The sequence below is a fragment of the Nicotiana sylvestris genome, chromosome 12, assembly GCF_000393655.2.
Source record: "Nicotiana sylvestris chromosome 12, ASM39365v2, whole genome shotgun sequence".
Taxonomy (NCBI): domain Eukaryota; kingdom Viridiplantae; phylum Streptophyta; class Magnoliopsida; order Solanales; family Solanaceae; genus Nicotiana; species Nicotiana sylvestris.
The window spans coordinates 133806494-133823354 of NC_091068.1; positions in this window are offsets into that span (position 1 = coordinate 133806494).

The window sequence follows — 16861 nt, forward strand, 5'->3', positions numbered from 1 at the left end:
TTTCTTAAATGTCGTCTTTGCGAAATAACTTCTTGTTGCTGCCCTTTCTTTTAGATGTAAAGTACATACTACTACTGTCACATACCCCACTTATACAATTACACTTATTGTAGTAGTTAATTAAAATAATTAAGTTCTTAATTAATGCTTAGTTGAAGGAAACATGAAAGCATGTCGTTAATGACAACGTGTTGGCGCCTTTGTGATTGGTCATTATGGGTGGTGGTAGTGGCAGCACACAACTAAGCTCTCCCACTCCTAGCAATTCGTGCTTTGCATGTAAAAGTAAAGTGTGGGTTCTTTTTCGTCTCACCCTTTTAATCGGATCGAGATGCATATCATAAATAAAATACATATTTTACCATAATATTTATAATAATTATAGTAATTCAAAAAATCTCGTAAAATAATTTAAAGAATAAGTAGTTACTGATAAAAATAAAAATAAAAATTAATTTTCCCTTTATCTGCTAAATTAGGCAGGTAAAAATGAACAAAAAAGATATTAGAGCGACAAACACTTTCTACTAAAAAAATTCCTAGAATTCTAACTCAAAATCTCTAATTATGATTGAAATGATCCTATCTGTTCCACAAGACCATCAATGTTCTTTTTATTCTTTTTTTGGTTTTTTTTATTCAACCTATTGAAGATATCAATCACTAGATCACTATTTACTTTGATCTTCTTTTATTTATTTTTTAATTACAGCAAAAGTATTTTATCTCATAGTACAAATTGAGGCAAGAGTAAGCTTTAAATGGAATATAGTTCTGGCTTACTTTTACAGACAATTATAGCCCGTTTGGCCAAGAGGTAAAAATTAGCTTATTTTGATAAGTGCTTTTTCTTTTAAAGTGTTTTTCTCAAAAGTATTTTTAGTAAGAAGTAGTTTCTGTTTGACTAATTAGTTTGAAAAGCACTTCTGAGCAGCAATTAGTGTTTGGCCAAGCTTTAAAAAACTTCTTCTAAGTGTATTTTTCTTAAAAGTACTTCTCAAAAAAGTGCTTTCGGAGAGAAACTACTTTTTTCTGTTTCTTCAAAACTGTTTCTGCTTCTCCTCAAAAGCGCGTTTTTTCCTTCCAAAAGCTTGGCCAAACACCTCATTTTTGGCCAAAAGAATTTTTGACAAAAAAAAACACTTTTGGCCGAAAAGATATTTGGTCAAACGGACTATTAGTTTGAAATGTATCTTTGTGAAACATTCCAGAAAATAATTGCATATTTTCTACTAACACACGTGGAAAAAAAATTAGTTCAAAAAGTGTGTTTAAAATTAAGTGGACTATTAAAGAGATTGGATATATTAGAGTCGTTATGAATTTGTAACTATATTTAGAAGCGTAATCAGAAGTTTATACGTTTGAAATTCTAATCTATTTAAGTTATTGAATTTTAAATTAATAAATTAATATATATTTAATAAATTTCTAAAAATAATGATTTGAATTAAAATTACTCGGTCGATTGAACATTTTAACTCCCAACTAGAAGACTAGGAACCCGTTGGATTAACTAATTTGAAGCAGTTGATATGCATTAGATGCTGAAAAGTACTTTTATGTCACGATCCAAAACCGACCCGGTTGTGATGGCGCCTATCGTGAAACTAGGTCAGCCGACACAACTCTCGAATCAACCATTTTCCAATAAAAGTTATTTTTATACCATTTATAAACAATAATCTCATAATGAAAATTTTTAAAAAAAACGTGCGGAATAGTTACACAAGCTCGACATCGGGGTGTCACTAGTCATGAGCATCTACCAAGGTCTGAATACAACAAAACTGTCAAAAATGTACTAAGTACAGTAATAAAAATAAGAGGAAGGAAGTAGTGCTGCGAACGTCGTGCAGCCACCTCGCTAACTCTGATGACTCCGCGTCTGGGCAATCAACATCCGCTACCAGGTTCCGAAATACCTGAATCTGCACACGAGTTGCAGGGAGTAATGTGAGTACTCCAACCCAGTAAGTAACAAGAGTAAATAAAGACTGGAAGTAGAAAACGATGAATCCACATTTATGATAAACTCAATAAGCACAACAGGCTTTCAAATCAAAATACGAGTCAATCGTCTCATTTAAAATCCAGCCTTTGGTAAAAAATCATTTAAAATGCTTTCCAACAGTTTCAGTAGGGGTTCAATATCATTTATAATAAAAGAGATGAAAATTATAATCGGCCCCTCGCACAAAACATAGTTCGTAAATAGCCCCTCGGGCAAAACATGAATCATAAACACCTCATAACATAAAAATCTTAATGGAAATAACAAAGCCAACTCAGTGATTAAATACCGAATATCTCATAAAAATCCATCTTAAATGAAAGTTGTTTAAAAATATTTGGTCAGCATTTTCAAAAAAGGCTCAGTATAAAGAGGAGTAAAAACAGCAATTACATCAAAACAAGCCCATCGGGTAAAGCATCACTCATACATGTATACAGCCCCTCGGGCAAGCCTCTCAGTCACTCGAGACTCAACTCTCATCAGTCCACGCTCACACTCAGCACTCACACTCAATAAGTACCATATAGTAACTGTTGTGACGTACAGTCCGATCCGTATATCACTGCAGCATGCAGCCCGATCCATATATATAGTCGACTGCGCTCACTGGGGTGTGCAGACTCCGGAGGGGCTCTTATAGCCCAAATGCTATATCACTGCGGCGTGCAGCCCGATTCAACATATCGTTGCGGCGTGCAACCCGATCCATATATATATATATTGTTGCGGCATGCAGCCCGATCCATAAATATATAATCCTCACAACCAGGCCCTAGGCCTCTCTCAGTCATTAACCTCACTATCAGACCCTTGGTTTATCTCAGTCATTAACCTCACAATTAGACCTTCGGTCTATCTCAGTCAATACCCTCACAATCAGACCATCGGTCTATCTCAGTCATCAACCTCACAATCACTCGGACCAACAGTAAAATAGGGAACTCAGCCCAAACGGTTTTTGCATTTTAAGAAGTAAAGCGATAAAACCATATTTAAACAATAACAGGTAAAACATGACTGAGGATATGCTTTCAAAATAAATAGAGTGAGGAAAAATAGTAAAAATGCCTCTAAGGGTCTCAACAGGTCGGCACAAGGCCCCAAACATGGCATACAGCCCAAGTTGTAATATCAATCTCTAAAATATGGAATATCATAAGATTTCAAATCAAATACAAAACTTAACAGTCGTACAGGACGGACCAAGTCACAATCCCCAATGGTGCATGACTCCACGCTCGTCATCTAGCGTGTGTGTCACCTCAAAATAGCACAACGATGTAAAATTCGGGGTTTCAAACCCTTAGGACAACATTTACAATCACTACTTACCTCGATCCGGTTCAAACTCTAGCCCGCGATGCCTTTGCCCCCACGAATCGACCTTCGGATGCTCCAAATCTAGCCACAATCAGTATATAACTATTAAAATATGCTAAGGGAATAAAGCCCACTCGAAAATATCCAATTTACATCAAAAATCCCGAAATTGCTCAAACCCGGCCCCGAGCCTATGTCTCGGAATCCGATAAAAGTCACATCAATAGAATCCTCATCCTCTCACGAGTCTATACATACCAAGAACATCAAAATCGGACCTCAATTGCCCCTTTAAATCCCCAATTTACACTCTCCAAATTCAAACCCTAATTCCTCAATTTTAGGCTTAATTTCCATGATTAATTAGGTAGAATTCACACAAGAATCGAGTACTGAGTTCAAAAATCTTACATCCAGGTGTTATCTCTTGAATCCCTCTTCAAATCCTCTTAAAAGGCTACAAAATCGCCCAAAAATGGTGAAAGTTAGCCCCAAAATCGCGGACAATGGCTATTTAAACATTCTGCACATGCATCAAAACCCTTCTTCTCGAACGCGGTCAAAGCCTCGTGTTCGCGAAACACAATCCAACTTTGACCAAAAATCCTTATTCACGATCGTGTCTTGCCACTCGCGAATGCGATGCTTCCACAGACTAACCCTTCGCGATCGCGTAACCTCTAACGCGAACCCCTGAAGCTCAGGTGCCCAATTCCTCTTACGCAAACACGGTCCACTTTACGCGAACGCGATGACCAATCACACAACCCCTTCGCGAACGCGGAGCCTGCCTCGCAAATGCGAAGGCTAAAATTCCAGCCTTCACCAGATAACCCTTCGCGAACGCGAAGGCCATTTTCCCTGCAACACTGATAAGCAATTTCTTCAACTTTTCAAAACATGAAATGGTCTGATGGACCACCCGAAACTCACCTGAGGCCCTTGGGATCTCAACCAAACATGCCAACATATCCCATAACATCATTCAAACTTGTTTCAATCTTCGGAATGCTCAAAACAGCATTAAAACACCAAACTTGCATGAATTCAAGCCTAAGAATTCCAAAATCTCCCGAATTACGCTTTTGATCAAAAACCCAACCAAATCACGTCCGAATGACCTGAAATTTTGCACACACGTCACAAATGACACAACGAAGCTACTGCAACTTCCAAAATTTCATTCCGACCCTTATATCAAAATCTCACATATCAACCAGAAAACGTCAAAATCTCAATTTCGTCAATTCAAGCCTAAACCTTCCACGGACTTTCAAAATGCATTCCGATCACGCTCCTAAGTCCCAAATCACCTAACGGAGCTAACCAAATCATAAAAATTTTGATCCGAGATCATATACCAACAAGTCAAATCTTGGTCAAACTTTTCAAATTTTAAGTTTCAAATTGGGAACTGTTCTTCCAAATTCATTCCGATTACCCTGAAAACCAAAACCAACGATTTGCATAAGTCATAATACATCACGCGGGGCTTGTCATGCCCGAGAACTGGCGAGCAAAGTGAAAAAGCTCAAAAACGACTGGTCGGATCGTTACATTTTAAGTGCTGAAACTGATTCAATAAATAAGCAGATACGTGTTTGGATACAAATATTGAAATTAATAATAAGCTGCTGCAATATTTGATACAAAGTGTTGATAAGCTCTTTTTCTAATAAAATGACTTATGTAACGTTAGAACTGTTTGCACTTATAAGAGCGTAATTTCTTCAAATTTTTAGATTCCAAGTTGATTCAAATATAAAATATTATACTTGTCATTTAATTTAAATACAACTGTGCTTAGATAAGATAACTTTTATAATAAATATAATTTATTTTATGATAAGCATATAATCATAAGTTATAATAATTAATAAACTGACAAAAGTTTCTCAGTAAAAAATAAACTTGAATAGGACAAAATATTTGAAGAGAAACAAACACTATCTTCATCACTACAACACCTAGAAAGCAATACGCCAAAAAATTGATATGTCCTCGTTTATTACATACCGTTCAAACATTAATATACAATCACATAGATATAAATATGCAAAAGAATAGAGAATTTGCTTATCTTAAATAGTTAATAAGAATTGCAGACTTGAAGAGGTGGGGGCGGGGCGGGGGATTAGGTTGAAACAATACTTGAGTCAATGAGTATTGATGTAAGAGTTTTGTTCTAAAAAAGAATATTTTAAGGATAAAATAATAAAAATTTTGGTCAAACTTAAAGTGCTTATAAGCTAAAAATTTATAAGCTGGCTTATGACTTTTGACTTATTTTTGACTTGTAAGCATTTAGCTTATAACCACTTCTGATGTTTACCAAACACGCAAATAAGCCGGAAAGTATTTATAAGCTAGTTTGTCCGGCTTATAAATTTAGCCAAACACCCTCTAGCTAAATAGTGTAGCAAGTACTAGAAATAGGGGACAGGGTCAGAGTGTATTTCGTTTAAAGCCTGTAACTTGCGAGCTCATGAGAAGATCTGCCTGCAGAGATCTCTTTATTTTGAGGGGAGATACACAAGAATTGTCACAAAATACCAATTTGTAAATCCTAACGTGCAAGGAATTATTTTCATTTTTCTTCTCTTTAATCTTAAATCGAATCAAGAAAATGAAAACACAATAGTGAGTCACATTTGGACATAATTTGATTGAGTATTGAAAAAAAAAGTATTTGAAGTTTTTGACCAAAAACAAAGTATTTGAAGTTAGAAGTTAAAAAAACATTAGATTAGAATTGACATATAAAATAATGGCCAGAAATATGAAATATTACCTTAAGTAATCAATATCGTCAAAGAAATACAAATTACAAATTATTTACGTAAGGAAAAAACTATATCATGTTTTTTGATCTTTAGATTTGAAAATTTTAGAATCTTATACATAATGTTAAATCAAACTTCATAGGTAAAACAGTCATGTATAAGTACCACTAGTGTGGAATGGCCCGTGCTGAGCCCGGCCCAAACCTAATAAGTTAGTAATTTTATGAAAGGAGTGAATAAACTTTTCATAGTGTACTCTGATTAGTTTGTGGAGTTGAAATGAGATACATGAGTTACAGGTACTCATTTTGATGATCATGCTATGCACAAGCCCAAACTCTAAGAATCAAAAAAATAATTTGATATCCAATTATGTATGTCGTTGCTAAACATATATGCTTGTAGAAATGATATCTGACTATGTTGTAATTGACTTATATATGGTGGAATGTCAGAAAGAGGAAGTATTGGATCATTTGGAGAAATGGTGCACGTATATCCAATATGTTAAGAGTTAGCTGCACATTTGAAATGATAATTTTTTTAAAGCTGATAATTTTTTGAAATGATCAACAAACCTTATAAACTAATATTATACATGAATCATGCTTAACAAATATGTCTTGAATAGTAGAAAATGAAGACTTTTCATCTCCCATTCATTAATGAAATTTTCTTTCCTAACAGGTATCAGATAATAATTGTTTAATCGATACATTTCAAACTTTTTTCGCATATCTCTATACTCCTGACACCTCTAAGATTTACACCCCCTTGTATCAATGGTGCAATTTACCTAGGCCTAAGTATAAACAAAAATTTGAGTCTCTCTCCTACCACAGTGCCAAGAAAGTATATTTAAGCTTCACAAACAAGTTTGTCCATGTCTTGTACTATCCAGAAGTCCTTACATTATGTGCTAAGATGAACTGACAAAGCATAATTGAGAGGGGAAGGGAAGACCAAAAGTAAAAGATATCATCTTCAATTTCCTATTTTTCGGAGCAACACGAAGCAAACTCATAGTGGCAGCAAGATGCTCAACAGAAAAAGATAATCAACCCCAGTAATGGATATGTTCTTCCTCCCCCTTATCACGAAATAAAAGGGCAAAAGAAAAAAGAGATCTAACAGAAAATATTTGGTGTTCTAAAAGATCTAATCATGTATCCTACAATTTTGAGAAACTAACATAGAGTTACGTATTATAATAGAACCTATCAGCACGACCAATTAATAGTAAAAATAATTGCCTTCAAGCAAATCATAAGAACCTTTAGTAGCAGCCTAATTAACACAGTGATGAACCTACTATAGTCTATCTACTTTTGAGCTTATAACCAAATAGAGGCGATTCATGGATGGTTCCCTCCACTGTCGGTCTTCATTAATACGCTGGTCTTGAATTCAATAATGAGACAAGAAGAATTCATCCTAAGGCCTGAGCTTCATAGCCTCCCTTCGTCAAGCACGCCTAGTCTATATTGATTTACTGTTTGCTACAAACCTAACTTGATCACTCAATTTTTTTGTTTTTCTATTAGTGGTGCTCATCTTGAGCATTTGAGTGAAGGATCTTTACATGAAATAAAAATTTGTCACTTCTTCCAGCCAATTGTTCATAAACAAGCAAAATAAATACTCTAATAGATAGTCGAACATACTCTTAACATTTGGGGAAGAATACTCTAACAAGCTTACAAAAACATCCATCACTTCTAAAAGCACTCTTGCGTTAAATTTTGACATCTAATAGAAGTATAAAACACAATTGACGTTTTTCCAATATAGCATGCAACATATACAACAGGACAGTCCTAGATTCTAATGTTTATTGAGTCAGTCACGCTGAATAAGAGCAAAAAAAACCTGAGCTCCTGTACCAAAAGCAAAACTTTCTGAGAAAACATAGATTAACTCAATAATTAGGAGCGAACAAATTTAGAACAAACAGTGTATGCCCCACAAGTATTTCATATATCATCTAACCCTTTAATTTCAATATTTAACGCTATTAGTTATCTAGAACTCAATCACGGAAAAACCTGTAACTTTAACTTGTGTTCGGACCCCTAGCTAGTTTTGGTCGCTTCTCAATATTCAAGAAAAACCTCATGAATTCTTTGCATTTACTCCTTTAGTTATATTTCCTTAAATATATTCTACCTTCTTATCATCTGGATCACAGATCTCATGAAGTCAACATATCATTAATTGTTTTTCACAGTTGATGAATCTGAAACTAAGATGCAGAGCCGAATTTACCACTATATATCTTCAAGATTATATTTCTTGAATCAAGAGGATCTCTTAAAAGCGGAAATACCTACTATTCATATTATCACCATAAAAATGGCTCAGAAGATATCAAAATAGAAGCAAAATATAACTACCAAAACAAGAAAACTAAGTATGGTTAGAGGTAGAATTTTAATAACCTTAAACTTCTCCTCTAACTCTTTGATTCATTTTTATCATGGATTGAATTTCATAAGTTATCATCCCCGTTATCTCCTCATCAGTGCCTTCTTCTTTGACTAAAGTTGGCAGGAAGAAAAAGATTCTAAAATACATGTAAAAACTACAACAAAATATTAGCAGTGTGATGAAAGCACGGAGGAGGATAGAGAAACTGGCAATATAACCCTTTGATTTCTGAAAAATATCCAAGAGTATCACAAAAGTGGATGATAACCTTTTGGCTCTTCCAATTGCTTTTGTCAATCCTTGAATGTTTTATTCTATTCACTCCAAGCTGATTTTTTGCAGAATTTATAGTTACTCTTCAGGCTAGATTGTTCTTCAATGTAAATGGTTAATATAGGTACTTGGTTTTAGCTTGACAAATTGATTTCTCATTTTTCTGTGCAACATGATGTATCGATTCCCTGTTATGAGGAAACTTGTACTTAAAGATTATAGATTGAGTAGCTTACCCTTTCTGATAATGAAAAACCTAATTAATCCCTTCTTGCTGGAAGCAAATATATCTTATTTCATCCTGAAATTGCTTTTTTGTTTAAAAGTCATACTGCCTTGGCCTTTTTTTTTTTAAAGAAAGATAACAAAAGTCACTGCGGCCTTTGAGTTGTGTAAATAGGGAAAGATTTATATTACTCTGTGTAACATATTAGATTTCATAATCATGTTTTGAAAGATAAAATAAAGCTAAAATAATTAGGGGTAGTTAATGAGAAGGTTATCATCTTATTTGACCACTACATGTTCACATCTAATGAAGGAGCAAACTGCAATAATTTATGAATATGTTGTGATTGCCCAAAACCAACCCCCACCACCATTTTTGACTCACCAGAAATTGATCTATCTGTTTTATCAGAGTGAGGCTTTGGAGAATAAACATTTATATCTTTATAAGTTCTTTTTTCATTCCCATTTTTTTTATGATTAAAATGATTACTATTAAATTGGTCTCAAGATGTAGCTTGCAGTAAAAAATATTGCAGTTCATTTACACAGACAAAACGAAACAACATTCTTCTCTAAAACCACATGTAAAAGGATTAAGGGAGATTCACTCAAATAAGATCTCAATGAAGCAGGTATCACTTTAAAATACAATACTTTTGACATTCTTATTCTCAAGATTCAAAGTTATTTTTCACGCAACTCACACTGCTGGCAAATTAATTTGGACAGGATATTGATGTTTGAGTCAACACGGAAATGGTGAAGCTTCTTATTTTCTTCTCAGCTTGATATGTTTAGCTACCAGATCAATATCCTAGTCAAACACACATATTCTTCAGGGAAGTGAATTAGGATATCTGTGATTACTCACAAACCAAAATTCGTAATTCCTAAAGAGAGGATTTACAATAATCTAAAACAAACAAAGTTTATTTTCAAATCACCAGGAAATTTCAATTTAATCACATACATGTGGGATGAGTATCGAAAACTTAGTACACCTCAAGTACGGCCTTCTCTTAGGCTGAAATCAATAACCAGAACTACAAAAAAGCAGAGTTCGAGAATACCAAAGAGATTTAGGATGCCTGGGAGAGTACCTCTTCGACAATAAATGTGGCCGCAACTACCACTACAAGATTATAGTTTAGATAGGTATAGACATCCCAAGCAAGCAGAAATATGTCAATCCTTATAGGCGTTCAAAAAGGATAAACATCTAAATCATGACTATCAGAGAAGCTATTTCAACACCTTGACATCTATCTTTATGAATGACTTAAGAATGACACGAATATAGGAAATGTACCATAAGCTTTAAAAGATCTACAACGTGCTTACAGTCTACCTGAATAAAACTTTTGAAGAGTAAGAGTCAACAATTCTATTGTCCAAGAATTTGACACATTTCAGGTTAAAAGCATACAAACGTGCACAAATTCATCTCTTGGATAGTAAATCTGAGAAGGCAAATTTTGTCACTATGCTACACCAGATTATTATTCAAGTACATAAGTTAAATGGAGAATTTGATGTCGAGAGCGAGCAAAAATATTGCAACGCAGCCACAATTAAATGAAGGCTCATTTTTCACCTTAAAAGTATTTTACCTAAAAAACCGGAGACTGACAGTCTTATTAACAGGTTAATGAAAACATTGCATCATAGTGAGGCAAAATGCAAGATGCAACAAAAAATAACTGGCATAACTTCTCTAAGCCATCTTATGTCCAAAAGAGAGAGAGTATAAAACTATAAATCACCATTAAAAAATAAGAAAAGAAGCAAAAGTACATGACCTACTACATTTTAGCTTAGTTTCTTGCTAACTTCTGTAATACCCAAAACAATGAACACCTCTGAAATCTAAAAAATACTCAATATGGATACCTTTTCTTCGGGGGAAAGGAAATAAATTACATCGAACCCGACTACAATGGTCCAACAACACCATTTTACCAATTTGGACTACTTTTTATTTGATCAGTTTGCAGTCATTTTATGGATAGTACATACCATTAGATGATATTTATCTTTCACAAATTGGTGTCCGTAATGGGAGAAGCAGCTTTGTATGTCCGACCAAGTTCTATCGTGCTAGCGCCATGTCCATACTCGTTATCACGCCACTAGTTTCCTTCAGACCATAATAAAACAAATATGACCATTTATCAGTAAAAACAGAGAAAGTAGCGAAATCAGAGAAGCTAATAAAGAACCGAATATTGCGAGGAATTGCAAAAGGGAAACATTACTGAAAACACGCAGTTGTAAATTAATAACGTGCAACATGTTTCAACACTTAATTCCTAAATTTCCAGATAGAAAGTTAAGAAACTGTCACGACCCGGATTTCCCACCATCGGGTGTCGTGATGGCGCCTACTATCGGAGCTAGGCAAGCCAAATATTTAAAACACCTTTCCTGCTTTCTTTCAAATAATATAATAAACGAGACAAAATTTAAGCGGAAGACTTTAAATCTAAAGCAACTGAAAATCAAAAGTGCGGAAGTTTAGTACACATCACTACCCAAGGTCTGGTGTCACTAGCTCACGGACTACTACAGAATACTATAAACAATGTCTGAAAGGAAATACATCATGTTTGTCTGATACAGGATGAACAAACGAAAAACATGGAAAGTGACTTCGGCCTGCGAACGCCAGCTAGGCTACCTCGAGAGTCCCTGGACTGAAGATAGCTCCCAGAAGTCCTATTGCTGTGGTCCGTAAGCTGCTCCCTGATCTGTGCACAAAAATGCACAGAGTGTAGCATCAACACAACCGACCCCATGTGCTGGTGAGTGCCTGGCCTAACCCCGGCGAAGTAGTGACGAGGCTAGACAAGACCTACCACAATTAACCTGTACAGATATATATACAAGTGCAAGAAAACAATACCAAGATAATACAAAGTAAAGCTAGGAGGGGACATGTTATCGGGGAGTAACAGATAAAAATGAAATATCGGAAATAAACAGAAGAAACTCCGGTTCCCATAATATATATATATATATAGTGGACGGTGTGCCACACGATCCCATAATATCATATATAAGTGGACGACATGCCACACGATCCCATAATATCATATATAAGTGGACGACGTGCCACACGATCCCATAATATCATATATAAGTGGCCGGTATGCCACACGATCCCATAATATCATATAAAAGTGGACGGTGTGCCACACGATCCCATAATATCATATATAAGTGGACGGCGTGCCACACGATCCCATAATATCATATAAAAGTGGACGGCGTGCCACACGATCCCATAATATCATATATAAGTGGACGGCGTGCCACACGATCCCATAATATCAGATAAAAGTGGATGGCGTGCCACACGATCCCATAATATAATTCGAAACATATAATTTTGTAAGGAGAGTCCCATTAGGGGAAATCAACAACATATCACTCTAACCCGGCAAGGGTACAACTAACAGCCCAAAAATATCCCGACAAGGGAGAGTATATATATCGGTATACACATCCCGGTAAGGGAGTAATCACAACACATTCTCTTTTTAAATCCCTTCTTCCTCAACTAACACATTCATGTTCGAGCTAACGCTCCAAAAGTACACCAATCACAATTTTACCTCAACCGTTCACATTATATGAAACTCATCAAATAAACAAGGAGATTGTGTCACGTTATTCGAATTAAAAGCAATTAAGACTCACGGTCATGCTAGACTCCGGTGCATAGATAATCGTCACCATGCCTATACACCGTACTCCACATTAGCAAGTAGCAAATAACATCATAATCCTATTCCCTCAAGCCAAAGTTAGAACAAACACTTACCTCGAATGCTCCAAACTCAACTCACGCTTCTAGTATAGCTTTACCTCTTGATTCCACTACCAATCCGCTCGAATCTAGTCATAAGTTACTTAATCACATTAATAATTACTAAATGAATCACTCCCTAGGCATGAAAAATAAATGTTACAAGGTTTTTCCCAAAATGGTCAAAAACATCCCCGGACCTACGTGGTCGAAACTCGAGGTTCGGACCAAAACCCGGTTATCCATTTTCCCACCAATCCAAATACATGATTTGTTTTGAAATCGGGCCTCAAATTGAGGTCCAACTTCTCAATTTGTAGAAAACCTAGGTTCTACCCAAAACACCCAATTTCCCCCATGAAAATCTTTGATTTAAATTTGAAATCATGTTAAAAAATGTCAAGGAATAAAGAAATTAAGTTAGAAATCACTTACCAATCGTTTTGGAGAAGAAAAGTTGTTTGGAAAATCGCCTCTTAGGTTTTGGGTTTTTGAAAAGTGAAAAAATGACTGAAAATCACGAATTTATATATTTTTGCTGGGGGCTGGCGCGGACCGCGCAGAAATGCATCGCGGCCGCGTGACTGCCAGCGCGGACCGCGCGGAAATGTACCGCGGTCGCGCCGAGAGAGGGAAGAAGTGGGCTCTCTGAAACCCACCCAGCGCGGACCGCACTGATTTGGTGCGCGGTCGCGCTGGTCGACCTGGCTACCGACCCTCTGAACCCCCACCACATAGACCGCACAGAAAAGCACCGCGGTCGCGTGGCTGCCAGCGCGGACCGCGCGGAGACGGCCGCGGCCGCGCTGGGCCTGCAATACCTGAACCTGCATTTTTTTTAAGTCTAAGACCTCCCGGGCCCCACTCAAAACTCACCCGAGCCCTCGGGGCTCCAAACCAAACATACATATGATCTTAAAAACATCTTACGGTCTCATTTGTGCGATCAATTCGCCAAAATAACATCAAGCCTCAAAACACATGATTTTCTTTCAACTTTCATAAAACTCAAATTCCCCATTTTAAGTCCGAAACACGTCATATGACGTCCGTTTTTAGCCAAACTTTACAGATAGTTCTTAAATATTAAAACATATTTAAGACTCGTACCGGGCATCGTAACCAAAATACGAGCCCGATACCACAGTTTTCTGATTAATTTCCTTCTTTATTTTCCTTAATTAATTTCAGAAAACAATTTCACACAAAAATTCATTTCTCGGGCTTGGGACCTCGGAATTTAATTCCGGGCATACGCCCAAGTCCCATATTTTTCTACGGATCCTCCGGGACCGTCGAATCACAGGTCCGGGTCTGCTTACCCAAAATGTTGACCGAAGTCAATATTATGCATATTAATATCAAAATTCATCAAATTTTTCACATAATTCACATATTCTAACATAAAAACTTTTCCGGCTACGCGCCCGAACTGCGCACGCAAATCGAGGTAACTAAAAGCGAGGTTTTCAAGGCCTCGGAAGCGCGGAACAAGGAAGAACTACGGTGATGACCCTTTGGGTCGTCACAAAAACTTACCGAAAAACTCCCAATTTTAACTCAATATCTAACATTAAAATGGGAAATTCATTGGAAGGTAAACTGAATTTTGGAAATTTATCTATACCATCGAATTTGGATGAGACGATGCTGTCAGAGAAGACTTGAAGATAAAGCTGAAAGTGTAGAGACATATTGACCTAGGAAGAAGAACCATCGATTAGTACAAAAAGGGCACAAAGGACACAACACATTCTTGATTAAGATCTTTTGTTGATTAATGTCAAAATACAATATATACAGTGGACCAGTCAACCAATTATATAGCCCATAGATGGAATTCCATTTTTACCCCGGGAAGCAGGACGACGAAGTCCTGCTTACTCCCGCTTCTAAATAGTAGGAATATATAATACTAGTAATTCCATGCTTCCGCGTGAATTAAATATTAATTTCCTAATATTATATTTCTACTTTTCTTTTTCTTTTTCTTTTTCTTTTTCTTTTTACCATGTGAAACCGTGAGGATTTTGATAAATCGCCTTGATTTTGATAAACAGCCATCCTTCATGTTTTCTGTAGCCTAATTGGGCAAAAATTTATCTGTCAAATATGTGTCTTTCGTATAAACATTTATCATGAATTATAGTTAAGAATACATATTGTAACTTTGATTTGTGACTTCTAAAATTGAATTGTTTAGTATGGTGTATCTGATATGTCCTCTCATTTTGGATGATACCTTGTGCTTGTTTCGTGCTAAAGATCAGGATTAGCTGTGATTTGTAACGTATTAGAGTCAAATCCACTATATCCCATTAACCTTTAAGGGTTGGAAAACAATACTCCCTCACGTTTTAATTTTTAAATGGGAAAGGGACCCCCCTTTGCAATAGCTTTCCGGTAAATAAAAATTATTTCTTTCTTTCATAAATAATTTTTAGAATAATCAAGTTCTTTCATTATAGTCAGAAGATCAAGATATGACAAACAATTAGGATCCATATAATTTATGGAGTTCCTTTTAGCCTTCTTCCTGCTTATTTTAAGATATGATGTAATGTAAAAACGCCTCCAAAATAAATTTTCAAATGTGACATTATCAACTATAATTTCTGTTCAATAAAGATATTTTCAAAATAAGTAACGTTTAATAATTGCTTTAGTATAATAATTTTAACATACAAAAAAAAATACATAAATAAATTAATACTCATAGCAGCAATTCTTTCATCTAATATATATGTCAGAGAATTGACTATTTTGGTGTATCTTTTTCCCTTCAAATTGAAATGATCAAGCATCCATGGTGAATGCACGTTCAACATATTTTTTGAATTTTGTATGCAAGATTTTTTTTCTTTATTGCAAAATTTTTAACAACGACATCAATATAATAGAAAAATATCTTAAATTTTATAAGCAAGAAAGACGAGATTCAAGCAGGGGCGGACCCACATTGGTTCAAGCGGATTTAGTTGAACCCGCTTCGTCAAAAAATATTATTATTTTTATGTGAATTATTTTGCTAAGAAATAGATTACGTACAAAACTAAAAAGCTGAACCTCCTTGACAGATACAAAGTCTTGGCGTGATGGTTCAAGCAGGTTCATCTTTAGTTTCAGATCTCGAGTTTGAGTCCTCGCTCTTACTTTTTTTACAAGTGCTTTGTTCTTATTTTAAAAGTGGTTAGATTTAGTGCTCGTATTGTGTTCAATTCTTTTGGATTACGGATGGAATATCAATATTTTAAAAGTTCTGGATTCATGGTATTGTACAATTTATTTAAACATATATCATGATTTTCTTTTATGTTTCTTCAGATATTCTTATGTCTTATGTTTACAACTTTTTAATTTGAATGTTTCAAATATTTTGAACTGTTTTACTTACCTATTCCTCGTTGTTGCTTCCTCACAGTTTCTTATTTTATTATTCGTTAAATTCTTATGCTATTAAAATCTTTAATTTATGTTAGTTTTTAATCTGTTATATTGTTATTATTAGCACTGATTAGATTATAACAATAAATATTTTAGCGCTTGTTAGTTTGTTAAATTTAATAAATAAGTAATTTACTTAGTATTTTGGTAGATTGAATTGATTTTAGTGAAGTAAAATAATTTTTAAAAATAAATAAATTGAAGTTTAATAAATGGTTATAATTTAAAAGGTATATATATATATATATATATATATATAGATTTGTTGTTATTTTGTTTGTTTTTTTCTATTTTAGAGCACTACCTAAAAGAAAATAGAGAATAGCGGGTAAACACCTTTTGAGGTTTGTTACGAAACAACATAGAGAGCCAAGGGTAAAACTCATTTGTTATGTCTAGTACTGTCAGACAGTGTTTGATGATTTTAGTATCTGTTTGAACCCGCTTACACAAAAATCTGAGTCCGCCACTGGATTCAAGTATTGGTTTGAATGAAAAATATTATATTTCACTTTTGAAATGATAAAAAGAGAAAAAATCTTTATTTTAAAAGAGAAA